General features: G+C 44.6%; 1 long non-coding RNA gene across 1 annotated transcript; it reads right to left on the reverse strand.

Moving 5' to 3' along the window:
* Positions 1-4,053: 4,053 nt before the first annotated feature.
* Positions 4,054-22,709, reverse strand: LOC142026655 (uncharacterized). The gene is made up of 3 exons (XR_012648875.1): positions 22,460-22,709; positions 21,941-22,038; positions 4,054-5,080 (listed from the first exon to the last, which is right to left on the reverse strand). It is a non-coding gene; the product is annotated as an uncharacterized LOC142026655 (long non-coding RNA).
* Between the last annotated feature and the right edge of the window lie 81 nt (positions 22,710-22,790).

The raw sequence follows: 22,790 nt of genomic DNA on the forward strand, positions 1-22,790 counted from the left end.
CTGGTTTTTGAGGAAGGCAGGGGCAATTATTCTGAGAAAACAGAAAAAAGCAACAGCTCCTCACCAGCTCATGTCCTTGCCATGGGCAAAATAAAGGACAGCAAGAAAGAGGGTCTTTTCATTCTCTTTTACTGACATACAGCTCAGTCTTCATCAAGGAGGCATGCCCTAATACCAGGGCTCTGATCCCATGAGGATAGGGATGAAATTAAGGGCCAGTGTTCCTGGCTACCAAACCACTGAAGGAATGGGTTTATGCATGGAAGAGAAAGCAAGCTGTGTGCCTTTCCTTGGACTTCGCTGTTTAAAACCAGGAGATCCCAAACTGCTGTATGACTACAGCACCCCAGCCCAGGAAAGGACCCAGGTTTTCTCACATTCAGGGTTATGGAAAGTGAAACAACTGGAGATCAAAAAATCTCACCTGCCATTTGGCTGGTATTTTATCAAATATGAACTCTTCTTTTCTCCTTGAGAGCCAATTCTCACTGATGCTCATAGATATTTTGCATTGTCATCTCACATTTTTGTGATCCTTCCCAGGAGACTGAAAGAACCTTATTAGCATTAGATAACTTAGTCTTCTATTACTCTGTTTAAATTGTGGCTGAGGGGCACAGGTACTAATTGTAAATGCAAAGGAACAGCTAAGCTCACTGGAGGTCTCACTTGGTGTCTTGCAGAAATCCCTATAGAGAGGCATCATCTACTGCTACCTCACTGCAAAGGCCCGTCACTCAAGCCATGGCAATTCATTTTTCATGATGGAAGAGGGAGTTGATTGAAATGGCATTATCACAACTCCATTTTCATCCCAAGATGAGCTTAGCCTCTACCAGTGCTTGTCCTCAAACCTTACCCTGCTCCTGCGCAGTACCACCCTGATGCAACAGTCCGCTCACACTCCTGCAATGCCCACGATCAAAAATGTCATGTATATGCCTCTGAAATGTAAAAATGTTTCTCCTTCCCTTTGGAAATCCCTAGGTCAGCTGTATATTGCCATGACACTCCTGCAAGAAAAGGAAAAAATATGTTCATCCAAAAACTTCAGGTGCTGGAAAAGAGGGGTTTTCATCCTAAAATATCCTGCTGCTGCCTCTGCTGCTAGTAAAAGACATTGTGGCCATGTGCATGTCCAGCTTTCAGCCCTGATAGTGATTTCTTTTCCCAAGGTCACCTGCAGGAAAATCAGAAATGGGAATAAGACATCCTGACTCCAAATCTTACACTCCAATCGTATGGCCATTGCCTCCCTCTTTTGCCTTTGCCAATTTTATACTGTTGTGCTTGCAATGACATTCATGGTCTACAGCACTCCCCCCTTCAAATGAAAATCAATAGAAGTCACCACTGGTTTAAAAAATGAAGCAAACAAACTTTTCAGTAACTCTAACTATTGCTCAGAAAGGATGAGAGCACTCCAGATGCCTGCTCTGCACTGGGTTTCTAGAGCAGTAACTGTTGTAACCAAACTGCTCCACTTCCCCTTGCTGTTCCCACCATGAAAAGCCAAACTCGTGTATCGCACTTTACTTGAGAGCATATCAATATCTACCATTCTGTACCAACCTGGGGAAAATAGGGAGGGGGAGTATAATAGCTATAACAACTAGCTCTGTGTATGTATTAGCCAGACCTATACTGCTGGATAAATACACCACATGAAAATCCCTGGTAGAAGAGCAATGATGGTCACAGTGGCTTACCTGCATGATATTTGATTAACTGAAAAGGAGCTAAACAAACAGTGATTTCTCTTTGGCAACCTGTCCTACTTCCTCCTTGAATGGTAGAGTATTGAAAAAGAAAGCAAAAAGCCTATTTTAGATACAGCAAGTTCTTGCCAATGCCCCATTCCCGTGTCCCAGGCAGCTGCCGCCCGTCGAAGTTTTGAGGAAGGAGAGCATCACCACTGCTGGGAGGCCTGGCAGCCTGCATCCCTGCGGCACCACACACAGCACCACGGCCACTGCACCAGGACCTCCCGGGGAGCTCAGGGGCAAGAGGCGCAAGGCAAAAGCCAAGTCCCCGCAAAATTAATAGCAAAACTTCTGCTGAATTCAGCCAGGTCAGGGTGTCATCCAGAGGCTTTTGTAGCAGACGCTTCCATTTCTGACTTAATTTATTGTAACAGCTAATTAAATACATTTCAACTAACATTCACACTTGTGGCACATCATGTCATCCTGTGTGGCATCCCAGTGAACCTGGGCACAGGGATTCACCCCAGGGACGAGGCAGACTCTGCTGGCAGCCTGGCATGGAGAAGTCCACACTGAAGGAGCACCCACATGTCTGTGTGAGACAGGACCAGGAGTCTATGATAGCAGAAAGATAATTCAATTCTCCTTTGAAAAAAAAAAAAAAAAAAAGATCCTTGTGGAAAACACTCAAGAATACATATTAATCACACCTGGGTTTTTGCTGGAAGCCTGGCCCCAGGGTATGTGTAATGATGCCAACTAGAAAAACTCTTATTTGGGGAAATTAACTGTGCAACCTCAAAAAATCCCCTTCACATTAAAGTTATGTTTCTCTTATAAAACTGAAAAAATCCTGCTTGGATGTTAACTATTTTGTAGGCATCTCATTATGTTATTTGCATTAAGATGGGGATGGCAGAACTTCTTGGGGGAACCTCATACGCATATTTCAAGGGTGTCTTTTTTTTTCCTTTTTCCCTGTTTTCTATGTGCAAAACCTAATGGCTTGGTTTTTTCTTTTCTCAGAGAGAAAAAATTATCCTGATTCAAAGCAGCACTGAAATACAAGGCTCTGCCAGATGTTACATAAACGATGATGTAATGCTAAAGTATTTCATTACACATGCAGCTCTGTTCTTCAGCCCAGCAGTGATTTATTACATTTTGTCAATCCCATTTTATGTACCCACATCATTTTTACATCATTTTTCTTCATGACATTGTTACATTCTCACAGAAGCACATAGAGATAACATCGTAACAGTGCAGGCAATGAAGTTAGCATTTTACAAATAACGTTACTAATAAGTAAGTATACCAGTGAGGGGGAAATGGTCTGTCTGAGATAGTGAAAAGCAAATTTACCTTTGAATAATCTGATGGGGGAAGAGGCCATAGGTCCAATAAAAAAACCTGAGTTTGTATCCTCTCGGAGCATCTTCTGCCTTCATGTAGAACGGTGAGGAAATGCTGTTCTTCCCTCTTTTCAGTTTAATCTCACATTCTCTCTGTTTTCCTAATGTGTTCTATGTGCTGCCATCTAGATCTCACACACCAGCTGCTTGGTCAAACAGATTCATCAGCAAGTGCAAGAAAACCACCACTTAAAATCTGGTTTGACCCTGAAATTATCAAGCCATCGCATATATTAGCTTTTCTTCCTTGATCTTCCATCAAGGCTTGTTAGAAAAAGCACACCCAGCAACATCACTTCTTATCGGGAGAAAAAGAATTCCAGAAACTATAAGCTGAAAAGATATGAAGGTTGTGTCAATGCAGCAGGAAACTTAAAAAATGCATTCCTACAGCAATATGGTTAAAGAAAATAACCCTTCTAATGAACAGGATGCCAAAAATCCTGTTAGACAGAAACAGAGAAGTCCTCTTTTCTAGCAGCCAGCCATTAACCTGCATCATGCAAAATGTTGCAGTGAGAAGGTGCAGTTGATAATAATTTAAAATTTCCTTCTTCCAAGGAGCACAGGGCCAAATTCTGCTTTTGCTATGTCACTAGAAAATCAAAGAAATCTGCTATTTTAAATTGTGTGTCCCTCTTGGGCATATAAAAGGCATATCCCTGTTTTATGCGGAGTCTCTGCAGGTCAGTATTTGTTATTCAGTAGTTAAGATACAGGTCAGCAGATGACTCAAGTATATGCTTAATTCTCATTATTTTCAATGGTTAAGTACATGCTTAGATATTTGGCTAAACCAAAGCTTACTTCTCCTGTTCTTTGGGATATGCTTGGGCCCTGCTACGAAGCCCATTAAAATTTGTCTGACGCCACCCACCAACTGCACTGCATCTGGGATTTCATTGCAGACACTCAGCCTACCCTAAAATGTCAGTGTTTCACAGAGACTTGCTTCTACGCTTACAAATAGCTGAGTGCTTCCCCAGTCTGGATGTCAAAACCAAGCAGACCCGAAAGGAAACTGCTTTCTGCTCCAGGACATCTCCGGATGACTGCCTGGTCTGCAGACTACTCTTACTGTCTAAAGCAAGTGAAAAGATAATCTGGGTTTATTTTTGTCTCCCTGCTTAGGTTTCAGACCATTCCTAATTAATCCTATAGTTGCATTGGTAGGTTGGGACTTGCCACCTACTATTGTTTGTGTTCCCCAGCTAGTGAGACCCCCCTTTCCACCAAAAGTAAGCAGAGACTAGAATTAGAGAAACCTCAACATACCACATTTTTCTCCTTGTCTAGTTTACACAAGATCTTGCCAAGCAGAAGTTTTTTTAAAAAATTACACCATTCTGCCTTTATTGTTTATTTACTTCTGTAGATCCAACCAGCCATGGCACTGCAATAGGTCATCTCTACTGCCATTACGCAGTTCAGAAGAGGGGTGTGGGAACAAGGGAAGGCAGGGACAAGGGAAAGGACTTGCCCCAGGCCACGCAGAATTTGAATGGCAGAGCCAGAAATAAAGCCAGGTCTCTTGGGCACCTGTCCTCTTACTGGACCTCAGTATTACAGTAAAAAGCTGACTGACAGCAGAGTTTCATCTCTTTTGGATAACTTCAAGCAAAGAATTCATAGGTAGTTTTGGAGGTTCAGTCTCTGTACTGGCTCATTTGGGGCTCGTACGTCTGGAGTGCCTCAGCAGCAGGTGAGATGCTGAGCAGCCGGTGGGACGGCAGGTTTCTGGCAGGGCAGCACACCCTGCCTGGCTCCAGGCATTGCTCAGAGAGCCCATCAGGCTCTGAGGACGTTTCCATGGTTTGGCTTAGAAGCTGGCATCAGGTTTTTTTGGAGGGGAAGGAGGAAGGACTGGATGTTCAGCTGTCTCACAAGGACCAAAATAACTGCCAGCACCCCAGCGATGCAATGCAATCGTCCTCTCAGCCTTGTCCTGTGTAAGGATACCTGGAAATGGAGAAAGAGCTTTTAAGGTACCATGGCACACATGAGGATATAGCCCCTCGGTGGGTGCAGGCTGCTTTTATCTTTTCATCAGAGTAAAAAAAAAAAAAGTTTATTATCTAACTAGCCATGAGATTTAAACTGGGGCAAATAGGAATTTGATTTCTTTTCAGATAAAAGAGATGTTACAAATGAGAATTTTATCTTGCATGGAGGCGTGACAAAGTATGAGACAGAATCCTTCTTGATTACAATCTTCCATCATTTTGATTTTATAATTACTGAATGGAATCAATCAGCTTTCAATTGTTACCTTGGCAAAAGATTAAAACATCATTACTTGTCATACATATTTCACACTTTAGCAAATTTTAATAAACTGAATGCATGAGAAATGGTCGTATTATCTTTCACGGCACTGGGATGCTAATGACATTTCTATTGATTTTAATTCACATTTGTTGGTCAAAATAACTCAGATTCAGGCAAGACACGGAGTTCCATAATCAACACTAACAAATGAAGACTGCTGAGCACTGAAATGGCTAAAATGGAATCATTAATCAGAAATATCATAAAATAATTGTCAATGAGCTAGGGAGGTCTTATCTTCCTAATGATCATCCTTTATGGTCTATCGATCCGTTTATAAGGGGTACGTGTTGGTGATCTCCGTCAGAGCGCTAGGGAGGAGGTAAAGGAGAAGTACTTCGGTGGGAAGCCAGGATGCCTCCTCACGGATCTGGCCTTGGCTTGCTGTGGCAGAGACCATTTCCTCATGGTGCTTATCGCCCAGGCCAGCCAGGACAAGCCCTTTGAATCTGCCAGCAATGTCTCTGCCAAACCACAGCTGGTGCTGGCACTAGCCTTTATGGCTGTGGTGGTCAACCCCATGACACTGTGTGAATGCCAGGTCTCATTCGTGCTGTGCCAGCCTCGTCCATGCAATGTAGCAATGCCTCTTCCATGAACAAAGCAATGGGGAACAGGTTCGGGAGGACTTTTAGTGGGTTCCAAATATCTTTTAAATACAAATTATAGGACAGTCTGCTTCTCTTACCACATATACTGTGAGTAAACCAATACTCCAAGTTATCCAACTAAGCTAAATAATCCCATCTATTAAGACAAGCAGAGATAGTTACTACTGAATATTCCTGAAAGTTTTAGTAACCTAGTGCAACCATTACTTTTTTGCTGAATCATATTTTGTTGCTTGAACTCATATTGGTGCTTTCTCTTCTGCTTCTAAGCATGACTTAATAGCAAGATGATGTAATTAGATCTTGAATTACTCAGACTTCGTTACTATTATCAATACCTTACAGAACATTTACTAATCTACTCTGAAACGTTATAAATAATTAAAACTTAAATATATTTGTTGAATTGATACAGCACATTTTGTGATATATTTTTTTACTTATTCTCCTATGGTCCAATACTGGGATGCTATTAGCCTACAGACCTGCAAGCTTTTAAAAATCAACTCATCTCTAAGCCCTTGAGAAGAGCCATTAACACCAATAGAGCTAGACACAGCTTTAAAGTTGAACACATGCAGAAGTGTTTGCAAGAACGAGATTTATCTTTCCTGCCTACTACTGATCTCCTTGAACTCCTATGTCAGTCAGTGGAGTAAGGAGGTTTACCATCCTGTAGGGCAACCCAATAATACTGTCTTAGCCCTTTATTGTTTTAATGCATGCACTCACAGACATATGCAATTTACTGATTTACAGCAGAATTTCACCAGTCACAAAGCACATAAGCAAAACTATAACATAGCTGAATTACCAGCTGATCTCTACATTTACCACCAAAAAACCTTAATTGTCCCTCTCCTGATCGTCACCAAACAAAAACATGGGTGGGTAGGAGTACAACATGTCATGGTTTTGATGTGTGTAATGCAAAACAATACATTTATTAGTGCTCCCAAATAGGGTGTGTTTGTTCTATCAGTGCTGTGGGTTTTGTTTCAGAAGTCTCCTGCACAGAAGCATGGATGTAGTGTTGTATCTCTTTAGTAAATATTATTATGTGAGGCCCAGCTTTACCAGGCATAGAAAATGTATACCTACTGTGGTAACCCTTAGAAACCGTACCCCATCCTGTTACACAGTGTATGCATACACATAACCATCCAACAGTCCCTGCCCTAAAAATTGCTAACAACTCATTTGCAATGCATCATACAATAGCAGACAAAGTGGATTATACAATTCATTCATTGCAAATCATTTAACTACATAAAGAAAGAGAGATATAGGTACTTAGAAAACAAAATGTGGCATGTTCCTTTATATATTCCTGCTGGAAACAAAGTACAGGTTCCCTGCATTCCCTCTGTTGTAGAGATTATCAGTTACCCAGTGAATCTGGCTCCTCCAAGAATTGCACTGTGAGCACAGGAAAGCCAGGGTTTGAGGCTCACTTCTACACTGTACAGTACTGAATGAAACCCAAAGATATCAGGAGGGATGGAGGGGACCTCTTCAGAGTTGGCATGGATGAGTAGATCATCTGAGAGCTGGGCTCTCAAGTGTTTTAAAAGGGTGAGTGTACATCACTGGGTCATGTAACAGGCTTGGGAACCACACTTCAAGGCTGTTCAAGTCAAGGTTTCGTGATACTGTCCATCTTCTATCAGACATATCTGCTAGGTTAACCGAGGCATTCTTGTAAGCAACAGAAACATTGCAAAAGCCAATACTTAATTTAAGATCTAACTCAGCTAAAGGTAAAATACGAATATATATGCCAGGAAAATTGAACTGAGCTTGGAGCCTTAATGAAGGGAATCACGGAAGCAGACAGTGTTCTGGACCAGCAACACCAAAACACAATGGATTGTAAATACTAAACTTCTCTTACTCCAAGATTATAAAACATGCTTCTCCTGACCCCTGCACCTCTTCAGAATGGGAGATATGATAACACTCAAATGCTTTAGCAGAAGCACATACTACATTGTTTCTTCATACCGGTTCATTCTTAAAAATCACTATTCCAAGCAAAGGCACTCATGCATTTGCTTTCAGTTTGAGGCCCCAGGCAAGCTCTCCAAAACAACTTGTTCACATCCATAAAATAAAAAAATTCCAGCCTCTGAATTTCCTTGGCAATGGGTGAGCAGCCAGCAAAACATCCCCCGGTATCAGCCCACAGGACTTCACATCCTCACCAGGAAAACATGGTACCAGGAAAACAAAACCTCACCAGGAAGCCAGCAGCATTTTGATTCTGATTATAGGGGCTCGGGAACAATCAGGCACTGTCCTTCACATCCAAAGGCACAAGAAGAGACACTAAGTTTTATCTTGTTGATGACTTGTTGATTAATGGCTTCCTAACAGTCGAGGTCATTTACTGCATATCCAACATAACTGATGCAACGTGCTGTGGTAATAATCTCAAATCAGAGGGACACCAAAATGAGCCTGGAGGACAGAATTCTCCCTTCCCTATTCCCACATAATGGCCATTTATAAAGCTACAACAAGCCTCAAAGTGCACCCTGAATCACCAAATTCAAACATAGGAGCCTGACTTGCAAAGTAAAATGAATGTAGAAGAGTTTACTCACTATATGTTTTAGCTTTAGAAGCCTCTTACGGTATCTCTGTTTAAAAAAAAATCGACAAAGTTATGGCAGTGACACTAAACCAATAAAGCAGATAAATTCAGAGTCAAGGAATCACTCTTACACTGCATCAGTCCCTAAAAGAATAAAATGTGTTGCTAAACTAAAGCCTCATTAAGATGTCATGTACTCTTCCTGTTTTCCTTTCCATGGTCACTGGTTACCAGGGTTTCTCCCTTCTAATCAGTTCCTTTTTAATATCTTGCTCATACTTGGTGAAATACTGGCTCTAGAGCCAGTGTAAGATTTTCCATTTACTTCAGTGGGGCCAGGACCTCACACTCGGATGTTATTGTGCCTGTGGCTTGGCATAGCCCTGCAGTGCCCCTTCTGCCCTGCACCTCTGCCCATTACCTGCCCTTCCCAACCCTCTGCCCACCAGACATCCCCACAGCTCCATCAGTAGCAAGAAATTCTTACCTTTTACTGAGCACATGGCTCATATACATATGTGTATGGATATGGATATGGATACAGATATGGATATGCATATGTATGTATATATATCTCTGATTCCAAAGAGGGAAAGGTAAAGTATATACACATAAACTAGAGATTTTGAATAATGTATAGGTCCCACTGCCGTTATTAGCTCACACAGTTATCCCACCCAGGCATCTACCTGCACAGCCCAGGCCACCTGAGGGTATCAGGACCTGGAGGGCTGTGATCTCCTATTCCCCAAGTTTTGCCTCCCCTCTGCTCTAAACTAGGTGGGACTTGAACTGCGGTTCCACAGTTCTGATATGCAGTCAGGGCCATGGGGACATTCCTGTCCCCCCTTCACTGAGGGTCATGGCTCTCCTGGGGCTCTCGTTTTATGTAGTCCTCTGCTTGTCTGGTCATGGGCTGTCACGGATGACTCACCACCACAGGGAAGAGAGAGACATAAGTTTCAGAGCTGGGAAGGTGCTGCACGTGAATGGGACTCTCTCGTAACTTGTTGATTTTGTCCTTCTCTGTTATAACCATAATATGCTTTTAACATCTTTATAGATGTATATGGAAGTGACAATTCTGTTGTTGTTATGTATTGTTAAAGAAGGTATAAATACCTTATGACTCAAGGATCTCCAGCCAGAAGAGAAGAGCTTAAAAATGGAACAAAATTGCCATCCATAATTTAAATGGGCAGCTCTCCCATTGAAAAATGCTTTTCAATTTAAACTCTATTAACAGGAAATTAGGAGATCTCCCATCACAGTGTGATTGTTTATTTTAAAATGAAAACTAAGAACATAAAAATACTATCAGCACAAATGTTTGATAGACCCAGAAATAAATTAAACCATTTTATTACATTTTTTTTACCCCAATGTTTATCTTACAGTCTCCAGCAATTTAAATTTAATAGACAAACCTATTAAGAATGTAGTGTAAATTGAAATTTTGGACCAACTCCTCATTGCTCTAAAATCAATGGCAGAACTGCCATTGATTTCCATATGATCAGGATTTAGACTAGGGTGTTTTTATTAACAGTGCAGATAACCACAAGAGGGGCTGACCCTTGACTCTTTGCATGACAAATCTTCCACTGGTGTCAAGAGAACACCACAATCATCACATGTAAAACAGAAGTTTCATACTTTCTGTCTGGATTCACTTGTATAAAATACATCTAGATATAGAGGTAACCTGTATGCATTTTAGGGATAAACACGTGCATACCTTTGTGTGTAGCTGCAGATGCAGCTGTGTGTACATACGTATGTCAGCATAAGTATCCAACTGCACTGCCAAGGTGGCAAAGAGAGTGTAATGTAAATGGGAAGTTGGCTCCGGGAATTTAGTCCCTGTTAAATAGTTACATGTGCAATGTAGGGTTCAGCAAAACAGGTAACTCAATATTCCAGCATACAGAGTCCTGCATTTTTATTTGCAAAGCAACCAGTAGTCCTGTATTTTTATTTGCAGAGCAACCAGTAGCCTGAGGCATAGTTTTCAAGTGTCCAAAACTACCTGATTTAGAAAAACGACAACATCACATGCCTTTTCTTCCAGGAAAGATTCTGAAAATTCCTCCTTCCAGTTTGGCCAGAAATATAGTAACACCAACTTTTCTGATAACATGTGGGTTCTTCTGTGGTAATGTCGAAAAATAAGATGTGTAAAGAGATGCAAAATGGAGAACAAAAAGGCTAGCTAGAATTTTGCAAGCCTCAAGAAAAACACAAACTGTAATTGTATTCACAATTAAAATGTTCCCAGTCATTGCAAGACAGCCAAGAAAGCTCCTGGCTTTCTTTAGTTTGAGTATTATTTTTTATTTTTATATGAACTGTATTGGCTCAGTCATTCCTTGATCTAGTTTTCATCAAAGTTTGCTTTTCCCATATTGTGTTTTTAGCAAAGAATTTCCACATGTTTACAGTAAAGAACCATGACTTCTTGCCGTACGAGGCTGCTTGTTTTTCTAGCTCATATCCCTTGTCATATGCCCTGAGGGCTTGGTCTCCATGAACCAACAAAACCCCAAAGAGCACCAGTAAAACCTGATAATAACTAACAGTGGCAAAACATTTAGGCAAATGGGACAATGCCCTTCAGTGAGCTACACTTTACAGAGCACTCCTAAAGAAGGAAACTAGTCTGCAGGATGGGGTTGGCTCTTCCATGACTTCAGCAGCAAAACCTGCTCCATCCGCTGGGTTCGCTCCTGGTCCTCTTCTTCCTCCGGGCCAGCACCCGCAAGCCCAGCTCACAGCATGCCCCCGACACCACAGCATGCTTCTCCATGTACTTCAGCTCCTTTAGTGCCAGGATGCCTGCACCAGACAAACTCTCAGGTCTCAGGTCTGCATGTCCATTAAAGAAAGCAAGGGAGGGAGAAGTAGCACCAGGAGCCACTGAGCTACTGGAGTCTGGTTTCCTGCCGCTTTGCCTCACAGGCTTGGGCTTTCTAATTGAGCACAAACTCCAGGTGAAGCTTTCTTTTATGAGGAATATCCAAAATATCCCTTTCCCATGTTGATTTTCTATGGGGTTCAATAAAGGGCGAACACAGACAGGCGCCAGCTCCTCAAAGGGGCCCTCCATGGCATCTCTCCTCTCTATCCAGGCTGTCATTTTCATGAAAATTATTGGAAAATAATGCTTCTACATCTCTAGCTGAAATTAGCCCATAGGTCCAGGGGAGAGGTGCAAGCATACAGACATAGATCCACTCCGCATGGCTACAACAGCCCTCTTTTTGCAGGGAAGCAGGGCAAAAAGAATGGGTCTTGGCCATAATTGATACTGATGCCAAATTTCCTGACAGGAACACCTACAAGCAAAGGCATGTTGCTCTCTTTGTGCTGCAGAGGATATCAAGCTGTAAGACGTGTTATTTGTCCCAGTTAAGTCCCCCAGCTTTTCCTCAGATCCTCTCATGCAATGTGGCTGCCATGAGAGCTGAAATCTCTCTTTCCTGGTAGCTCAGATGTCTGTGTTGCTGTGAGCCCTGCCACCTCCCTCGCTCCATCCCCTCTGCAGCTTCAGGTTTCTCCAGTGGCTGCATCTCCAGAGGCTATAGAGTCAACACATCTCCTTGGTTAAGGTGCATTGCTCCTCTGACATCCCCACCTGCACAGGGGAATCTGCAGCAGCTGCCAGATTGAAGCCAGTTTTGCACCAGCATCATCCCAGACACATGAGACCTGTCTATGGCGTATATCAAAGGGAGGAACAGGCCTGCTTTGCCTCCCTGGCATAACGTGGGCCATGCCATCTAGGGAAGTGTGTGGCCACATTAGCCTGATGCTGAGCTGAGTAATAATCCTTCTACACACATGCAGCACGCACTCGCTCCGGCTGAGCCTCTCAGCACAGCATGCGGAGGCTGAGCTGCTTGGTGTCCGACAAGCTCTGAGCACAGGCAGAGCTAGCACCACCCCTCCAGCCTGCCCCGTGGCTGTGTTTTAATGGCTGTAAGACTCAAGCTCTCCACATCATGGCACATTTCAAGTTCTTCCAGCTGCTCTGGACATGGGAAAAATGAGTCTTGGTAATAGGCTACACTAGAAGGACTGAGACATGACACCTCCTTCAGCTCATAATTCCAATAATTGTTTATCAGGAGACAGAGAGCAGATTGATCATCTCCAGTATGGACTAACTACTAAGCCCAGTGCTTTTTCCTGAATTGTGGTAATCTCCTTCTTCCACATCCCATCTGTCTTTACACTCACTATCAAATCCAGACCTGGCACAATATGCTACTCCATTGGTTTCAGTGGACCCACACTTGTGGATGCCAGTGTCAGACCTTGCCCTTCATCATCCATGATCCTACAGGACTACCCATCAGCTGCTGCTCTCTGAGTGCACACAAAGCAACCGTTCATGCAGGAGCATCCGCTCCAACTGAGCTCAGTGATGTCAGGCTGTTTCAATAACCTTGACTAAATCCTTTCTCCTTTTCCTTGCTAATTCCACCTACTGAAAGAAAGGCGACTTCAAAGGGAGACTCTCGCCCCGCCTGACATCATGGCATGCTGAGATAATTCAGAGCAGTTATGATAAATGTTCTGACTACTGGCATCAAGAAACAAACAACGGGTTCACAGCAACATAAGATTAAACATGTTTCCACAATTATCTGGGGAATTGTCTTGCTGACCAAGTCCTCTTTTGCTGTTTTTTACTGCCTGAAACAAACAAAGTAGCTTAGAGGGTTGCGTGAAATGCAGTTGCAGTGCTTTAGACACCCCACAAAAGGCAAGGTTAGAAAAGGGTTTTCACTTGTTAGGTAAGAAAGGACATGTTTGTAGCCTCTGCACCACAGGGTCCTCTTGGTCCATTTGAGAGGGAAGCGGTGCTGCTTACCAGGGCTAATTCTCGCTGCTGGGAGGGTAATGCTGCACCATTAGCTTGGTGGAGGGAGGCTACATTCAGTCAGGAAAGAACAAGCCTGGGTGGCAAAAGCCAAAAGGATTTGCAGTGAGAGGAAGCATGGCCTGCCAAGCCAGAAAGCAATGCAAGCCTTGATCCTGGCCACCAGCTGTGCCAAAGAGCCAGGTACTCTCTACCCCAGCCATGAAAATGCTCAGCCTTGCCAAACAGCAAGTGGGAGCAGATGGAGCAAGCTGGGGAGTACAAAAACATGAGCTCAGAGCTGTAGGCAGGACCAGATTATGAAAGAAAAAGAAGCAAGAAGTAGTTCATCAGAGCACCTCGATCTTAATTCAGCTGCTCCTTTCCTTGTGATTCCCCCTTCCTTTGGTTTCTGTTTCCATTGCTTCTGCAAGGACTGACCACTCAGGTTCCCTTCCTTCCACACCAGGACAAGCTACCTCATTTGGCCCCCAGCAACTCCACACACCTCCCTCCTTAAGCCAGCCAGCCGCCCTCCATTGCACCCTGCCTCCAACCCATGAGATCTCACAGGGTAAATTAGCTGTGAGCAGTCACGCTGATGAGTTTCCTTGGGGCAAGAACCAAACCCATACCCCAAGACGACCTGAGGATACCCACTGTACACAGCCACATGTGCCAGAAGCCAGTCAAATTATTTCACAACTTCAGTCCAGTGCCCAGGCGTGCTCACTGCTTAATTTCCTAGCTAGGTTCACTGCTGCTGCATGTGTGATTTCTACTAGCCTGCTTTCCTAAGCATTGCCTACAGGTAATTTCATTGGCTTTGCATTCATCCCCTCCTAAGATATTTTTACTTGTTGGCCAGCCTTAGCTACTGACAGAGCAGTAGATGTCCTAGAGACATTCAGTTCCCAGAGTTTTGTGAAAATATGCAGCCAGGTGGAAGAGAGAGACCTAGACTGGCGTCCCACTAGCGAAAAGTCTTCAGTATGAGTTTGACCGAGCTACCAGACAATAGAGAATCCACATAGATTAAGACCATCCTAAATGCCTCAATAGCAGGAAAAGTTTCATTCAGGCTTAATTAATGATTCAGTGGTTAGAAAGTCATTCTAGACAACCTACATATTATTAATAGCTATGATTTTGGCAATAAAATTGTTCCTTTGTTCACAGTGCCTTTTTTTATTTCTCTTCCCTTGTCTCCTCACCTTCCCTGCTTTCATAACGATGTTTTTTAAATCCAAAAAAGTCTTTTCTTCAACTCTATGTTCCAATATGGGCAAAAATGTATTCTCAGCATAAGTCCTGGTTCTCCAGGGACCAGGCCCTATTATACATCTTGTCAAAACAAGACCTCAGCAATACCAGTATGGATGTTAACAAGTAACAGTATGGGAAAAAAGTGTGATATATCCCAGGACAATATAAAAGAAAACACCTGCCTGTGCAAGCAGTACATACACATACACAAAAAAGCTCAACAATGGTCAGAAACCCTCCACTCTGCATCTTGATAAAGTAGACCAGCTGTCCCCCAGGGGCCTGCAGAAGAGGAGATGAATGTGTAATGTGAATTCTGCCTTCAATTTATGGCTTAATTTTAAAATAACTGGAAATAAAACATGAAGAGGAATATCACCCACAGAGAGTAGTCTGAACTCTGCTTTCTATCACTTTCCTACAGCTTCCATTTATCTCTGTCAGCACAGAGAGGTTTCTGAATATGCCTGCACTATGAGTTATGCATGGGGCCAGGCTTGTTCCCAAGGCTGGGCTTGCCCACCATCCACATCATTTCAAGCCCATACATCTGTTGTCCTCCATAGCCAGGAGCCTGAGGTCCAAGCACTTACTCATGGGCCATACACAGCTTACACAGGCACAAAGCCAGATACAGTGAGGCACAGTCTACAAGGACATAGCCCAAATATAGGGGTTTTAAAGCACATTTTATTACACTTTTTTTTAACACATGCCCAGGGGCTTTTTTTAAGCCCCTAGGCGGTATTTGGGGGTAGGCAGGAGGGCAGTGAAACAGGTCACCGGGCTTAGACCTTCTATCGCCTTGAATTCACCATGTCTCCACGGTCTCCCCTGCCTGCATTACCAGCTCTCTTCAATTTTCTACTAGCACTAGAAAATGTAGGTGGGGAGGTGTAGACCGACCATTAATGTTTTTATCTCAGTATCATCCAGGAGGTTGAAGAGGACAATGTTTTTATTGCTAATGTTCACAAGATTGCGACTCTGTGACTGCTGCCTTCAGTCATGCTGGGGAAGGGGGAAATTTGAGGCAAAATGCTGTTGAAAGAGGTTTGTGTGGTTCAGCTTCTCAGCAGCATGTGTTCCTTGTTACTCAGGACTGTCACAGGGGAGGGAAGACAATACAAAATAAGAGCAAACTGAAGCTGCTGTTTTCAGACAGTTAGCATCATGCATTTGTCTCTACTTACACTAGCCATGCTTCACGAGTTTCCTAAAGCAGAATTCACTCTGTCAGCAAAACAGAACATGTGTTAATTTACATCCTTAGGAAGGAAAGCAGTGAATCATTTCTAACGGTTCAGGTGCTCTACTCATAGCACCTAATTAATTCTGACTGGAAAGTTGCAAAAAATTCCCTAAGACAATTTCAAGTATTTATTTCAGCTTTATTATTAAATAAGTCGTAATGAATGAGGAATTGACCTTGTGGTTAAACCACTGGCCTAGGACTGAGGTTCAGTCCCCAACTCCGCTCCCTACAAAACCACATCACTTCGCTGGCCCTTGCTGTACGTGTTCCCTCCACTAAACTTTTTAGCAAACCACACACATGGCCTTGGGAGATGCTCAGCTCTCTGCATGCATCACTGCCATCAAAGGGCCAAACCCTGAAGGGGGGACATGGAAGGGAGGACCGACCTCTGGGGTTTCTTGCTTTTCTCAGGGAAAACCCAGGTCAGACTGCAGACTTAACTCTCAGCAGGGCCACACACCTGAGCACAGAGCTGGGTGGAGGAGGCTGACTGCCCTCCAGAGAGAGGGCATGGAGCTGGCCAGATCCCCACCACCAGCCCCATCTGTGCCCCGCACAGCAGAACCAGAACTGTGCCAGAAAGACGGCGTCGGGGCCACAGCGAGCACTGCTGCTCAGTGTCACCAGCTTGCAGTGGGGAGTGGGGGGAAAACCATTGCCAGAGACCTGTGTTAATGAGCCCGTGTAACAAAAGCTGCTTATATCTAAACAAAAGCTTTCTGATAACACAAAATTAAAACTGGCAGAAAGCAACACATATGTTAGAATACAGTCTAACAGATGCATTAGCATTTGTTTTATGTAAATTTGAACGGGCACCATCCTCTGTGACCGGTTTGATAAGGTACACAACTCTCATTCCAACACAGCAGCCCTGTGTATGTTTTCTCAACTTTTATTTTCTGCTACATTGACCTCAGCTACGAATTTGCCAGCAAAAACACAATAGATGGTTTATGTCACATTACAGGAAATCATGAAGGCCTCTAAAGTGACCCTGATTTTCAGGCACTTTTCTGATTTTCTATCAGGTCTTTTTTCCCTTCTCATGCCTACTACATAGTTAATATTGGAGTTTTATAACAGGAAAACGTCATTTTTAAGTCACAATAAGGATTTCTTGCTATGTCATTTATTTTCTCTGAATTACTACAATGGTTTGTAGGGGGTTTTTTTGCTTTCTCTTCTATCACTGTAATTTCACTAGTTTACTTAGTGATATACACGGATACACAACAGCAGTGCAACAAGAGACAGAGATTCACAGCAATCCAAGTCACATTATTTCAGGGACAGCTGCCTTCCTTTCCTCGCTTCCTCAGCCACCAGTCCTGAAATTCTCTGCAAATTGCTGTGGGTCAGTTTAGTATCATGACTGAACTGAAATCCATGGACCACTGATGTCTGCATACTTCCCAGTAATGCCAGTCTCTGCTCAGTTATTCTTTGCTAGCTGAAAAATCAAAGAGCGTGGCTTGCATTAGAACCAGAAGGATGAAATACACAGGCCAAGTCTTAGCAAAGTCACTGTCCCTTCATGCCGAATCAGAAAAGAAATTTTCTGCCATTCCAGTTATTTAGTTAATCCCAGTGAGCTTTTCCTGGAACAGATATCTGTGTCACTATTACTCAATAAATACAAAGCTATTAGGATATTTTCTAAACAAAACTCTTGAAAGCACAACTTGGAATAAAAGTCCATCAGCAGCACAGCTCTGCGAGAGCTCCCCCACCAGGATATTTGCCACTGTCCCCACAGACCCGAGTCCAGAGCCAGCTCCAGATAGCCACTCCTGTGTTCGGTGCTACCCATGCACATTTCCTTCCACCCGAAGATCTTGATCTTTCTTGGCAGACCAAAAGCCCAAATTTGAAATGACTCTGCAGCTCTTCATTGAGCACAAATTTAAGTACTTCTGCTTTCAGGGGGACAGGATTTTTTTTTTTTTTTTAAATCTACCATAGTTAAGTGTACTCTTGAAATAGCAAAAAGAAGTACATCACTTAGAAAGTGGCACAGGTCATTTTTTTGCATCAATTGTCCCAAGATCTCACTTAGTGGAAAAAATGAAAAAAATTATCCTCCCACATTTCTCTCAGCCTTTCTCTTCTGAGTTTCCCTTGGTCTCACTACGTCGCAGCAACAATCAGGTTTATTGTTTCACAGGGACATTTCTTAGGCATGTGTTCTCCTTCTTACCATGTCACATTTGCATTGAGAAGTAACACAGATACCCTAGGACCACTGCTAACACTCCAACTACACTTTTTCCCCAGAGCTCCAACCTTTTAGATACTCTGATTTCACAACTCAAGTCTTCAGGAGCATGCAATACAGGCTTCACAAGGCTTCTCAAAAAAAAACAAAACAAAACAAAAAAAACCAACCAAACAAAAAAAAACAAAAACAAACAAACAAAAAAAACCAAGCTTAATACACATTTAGAACTAAAAGAAACAATAGGTGTTCATACCTGATTTTATGTCTTTATTTTCTCACCAATTCTGCATGTTTTGCAGGGTTTAAATAAGAGCCCTTTCAAACCCTATCCAAGAGCCCCATATCTTCCTGCATATGACTTCTCTTTTCAGTCATGAAGTCTCTGGGTTTGGGTCTATTCTTCCTAAGACTTTAGTTTCTCTCTCCTTCTCCTGTCCCTGTAGACTCCAACTTGCTCTAGTCAATAGTAATTTATTTCCACCATTCCCTTGAACAATCCTAACCAGTTTCACCAGGTGTTTTTTCTTTACAATTGTTTTACTTACCTGTCCCCGGTCTTTATAGCAGGGCAGCAGCTATCTATGTGTGCTCCACTTGAATATATGGCCATCTACTTTTAACAGCCCTCACAATGACCCTGGCAGGGTCTAGTAATGCATATTTTCACAACTAGTGGAGACGTTATATGTTTTCACACATAATAGAGTTCACATGCTGACACCGAGACACCTCTTGGCCAAACCAAATACCACCGCACAAGGCTGAGAAGCCAGGGGTGGATTTCCAGTATGTCAAGATCACAGGCAGAGCCACTTGCACGTAAGCTCATCTCCTAGGTATGCTTCTGTAGGTACAGGTGAGGCAGGACAGCTGGTGTAGCAGGATACGTGTCCTCCTGGCGGGCTCCTTTGAGCCAGGTGTCCTGCCAGGGTGCACAGCCTGGGCAGGGGTGCCCTGGCACCACTCCAGCCCAGGACACCCAGCACCACCAGCAGCCAAGAGGATGCCACCAGGCACGGGTCCTTGAGGCCCGTGTTGAGGAGGCGCTGGGTGATGGCCAGCTGAGTAAATTGGCAGGCCAGCATCTGGGACAACACAAGGCTTGTCCATGCTGTCACCACCCAGGAGTCACAGGCGAGCCACTGCTGGGCGGCAGCCTGCCCCAGCACGCCGCATAGTCCCACCCTTAAAAAGTCCTGAGGATCCATGCCTGCATCCCCCCGTCTTCACAATGCTGTCATTTAATTCACACATCTATTTTTTGTGTTTCTCCCAGTTTGGGTCCCAGAAAGCTCTCCCCTGTGTCTCTCTAGCCTTCTTCTCTTCCCCGCGCTGCACGAGTCTGACCCAGCAGGTTGGTTCTCACCCTCTGCCCGCTCCCACAGCACTGGGTCTCCCTGCTCGGTTCCTGGGCCACCCCTGCCGCTGGTTTGCTCTCCTCTCCCTTGTGCTGTTTGCCAACATCTCCATCTCCCGGACGCAGCGCACACGGCATGTAACTAAACATCTATTTTTTTTTTTCCTGCCTCCAAATGTTATCGACATCTTCTGGTTGATCCATGGGCTTCAGGGAACTTCAGGCTGTGAACTGAGGGCCTTTGGACAGGAGGCAGGACCGGTGGATTAAGCTTTTAAGGGGTCTTCACAAGGCAGCTGAAATAGCAGAGCCAGCATTTCTTTTAATAGGTTTATGCTTGCCATGCAGAGGTCCCCACCTGCACTGGGAACAATTTGCAAATCTCTAAATAAAAAAAAATAATCTTTGATTTCTGACCAATAAAATTCTGTGTCCTGGTTTCAGCTGGAACAGAGTTAATTGTCTTCCTAGTAGCTGGTAAGGTGCTATGTTTTGAGTTCAGCATGCAAAGAATGTTGATAACACTGATGTTTCCAGTTGTTGCTAAGTAGTGTTCAGTCTGAAGTCAAGGATTTTTCAGCTTCTCATGCCCAGCCAGCGAGAAAGCTGGAGGGGCACAAGAAGCTGGCACAGGACACAGCCAGGGCACCTGACCCAAACTGGCCAACGGTGTATTCCATACCATGGGACATCACATCTAGTGTATGAACTGGGGGGAGCGGGGGGGAATCAGCGCTCGGGGACTAACTGGGTATCAATCAGCAGGTGGTGAGCGATTGCACTGCACATCATTTGTACATTCCAATCCTTTTATTATTACTGTTGTAATTTTATTAGTGTTATCATTATCATTATTAGTTTCTTCTTTTCTGTTCTATTAAACCATTCCTATCTCAACCCACGAGTTTTATTTCTTTTCCTGATTTTCTCCCCCATCCCACTGGGGGGGGGGGGTGGCACGCAGCTGCGTGGTGCTCAGTTGCTGGCTGGGGTTAAACCACGACATTCTGAAATTTTCATTTGCCAGCAGCCATACTTCTCTGTGCTCCGACACCTCCATCTCTTCCCAGTTAAAAGTCTACCCCTACCCAACCTCATTACTTCAAAGAAATCCCATCATGCAGCTGGCCATTGCTGAGACTCATTCAACACATGATGCTAGCAGAAGGGGACTTGAAATAGGCAAGGCCGGTATTTACAGTCCCCTTTCTTCTCACCTGTCCAGTCTCTCGTCTCTGAGACACTTGATCCATATCCCCTTCCCTGTGCCATTCCTCCCCCACTCCACCTCCCTTCAGATCAGTTGATTTCTTTGTCCTGTCTCAGTGCTGAACTAAGGACCAAAATCATGTGTTGGGATGTCCCTAAATCAGGGAGTTTGATACATGGCTAGAAGAAAGCTGCTAGCTCATGATATGGGCATTTCCAAACTTCTACCTCAATGTTCCCATTAGTTTCAGCTGGACATTTTAGTCCCCCATGCTCTTCTGTAGTATCTCCATGAACGGTTACACACTTTGCATGTCATCCAGGATGTCGCTCCACTTTACTTCTGAGCGAAGCAATCCCTGTGCAGAGACCTTACTGGTACACGGGAGGTGTGGTGAAACCAGTTGGGTGTCAGGCACTTCACTGATAAATACTAAAACTCACCACTGTGGAAGATTTCCCAGCTTCGTGACCATTACCAGAAAATCTTGAGCAACCTACCGCATGCATGAAGAACCAGCCATATAATGGCTTCACAAGCAAGATCACGGTTGGGTAGAAGCATGGTGATGTTGATGCCTTCTCCAAGAAGTGGGGGCACGAACAGAGGGAGGCTGACTGTAAACACTGCCACAGGCGGGAGCACCAAGTGTTGGTTATTCAAAGCAATGAAAGCTCTCAGGCAACTCACAAGGCACGCTCCAAGGTTTCTGGCTCATTCACCAAATCACCGGGCTGCTGGTCTTAAACAAAGAATCTGATCCCAACAATCTGTGTAATTAGAAAATCATCTAGGAAACTAGGACCTCACTATGCTTTTGTAGTGCAAGGAAAAAAGAAAAGATACGCGGTGAATGACGGGCAGCAATGGTCCTGAGGGAAAGCAGAAGACTGAATGTAGTTTTGGTGGAAGTACCTGGATGCTTGGAGCCGTCAGCAGGGAAATCCTCTCCTGCTGCTTGATCCTGAGAGTGGTCAGGACAAAAAGGCTTTGCACATAGTAATACAAAACAATACAAAATCGACGGGCTTGCATTTAAAAAAAAAAATTAAATTACAATTCCACAATTCACCTCCCCTTCTAATGGAAAAAGGTTGCAATGCTTTACCCGTCGAGCAGCTTCTTCAGACGGAAAGGGGTGATGTAACACACTGCAGCCAACTCCTGCTACCGGTTCCACCCGACTGGAACTGCCAGCACAGTGTCCTGCAAAAATGAGTTACTGGTCTATACCATTTTATTAGCGAGGATGGCTGCAGCACACATCTGGTATCAGCCAGCACGATACAGCCCGGCTTCCAGGGCACCGGGAACACCGAAACCCGCAGAGCCCTGGCACAGCCTTACCCTACAGCACCGCGTACGAAATTACCATAAGGCAGGCTGCGTACGTCATGGGCGAGTTTTAAGGACAAACATGCTTCCTTCACAGCCCAGCAACAGTAAAGGCGAAAACTCGAGTAAGGGCTGGGAGAGCAAGACACGGAAAACGCGCGGCCCATCCCTCCGCAGCACACAGGCCGCGTGTGTTGTCATTTTAAGGCTCCCTTTCACCCGTGGGCCGTTCGCCCGTGCCCCCTCGGCTCCCCCCCCCGGCGCCACGCTGCCGGGTCACAGCGCCACGTACCGGCACCGCGGCTCCCTGGAGCGGGCGGGAGCGGGGGGGGGCGGCATGGGACGGACACGCGGGGACAGGGCTCGCCGGAACACAATCACCAGTTTTCTTTTCGCATCGGACACCCGAGGCAGGCGGACCCAGAGGGGACAGGCCCCATCCGCCGACCCCCGCCGGAGACCGACCGGCAGGCCCCGCGGCCGGCAGCCCGCTAGGGGCGGAGGCCGCCGCCTGGGCAGCGGAGGCCGCCCGGGCCGACGGGCCGCGGCCCAAGGCTCGCCCGCCGGGAAAGGCAACGCCGCCGCCCTTCCCGCGCCCCCTCCGCCGCTTCCGGCCCCCTCCG

Source organism: Buteo buteo, chromosome Z (assembly GCF_964188355.1).
Source record: "Buteo buteo chromosome Z, bButBut1.hap1.1, whole genome shotgun sequence".
Lineage (NCBI taxonomy): Eukaryota > Metazoa > Chordata > Aves > Accipitriformes > Accipitridae > Buteo > Buteo buteo.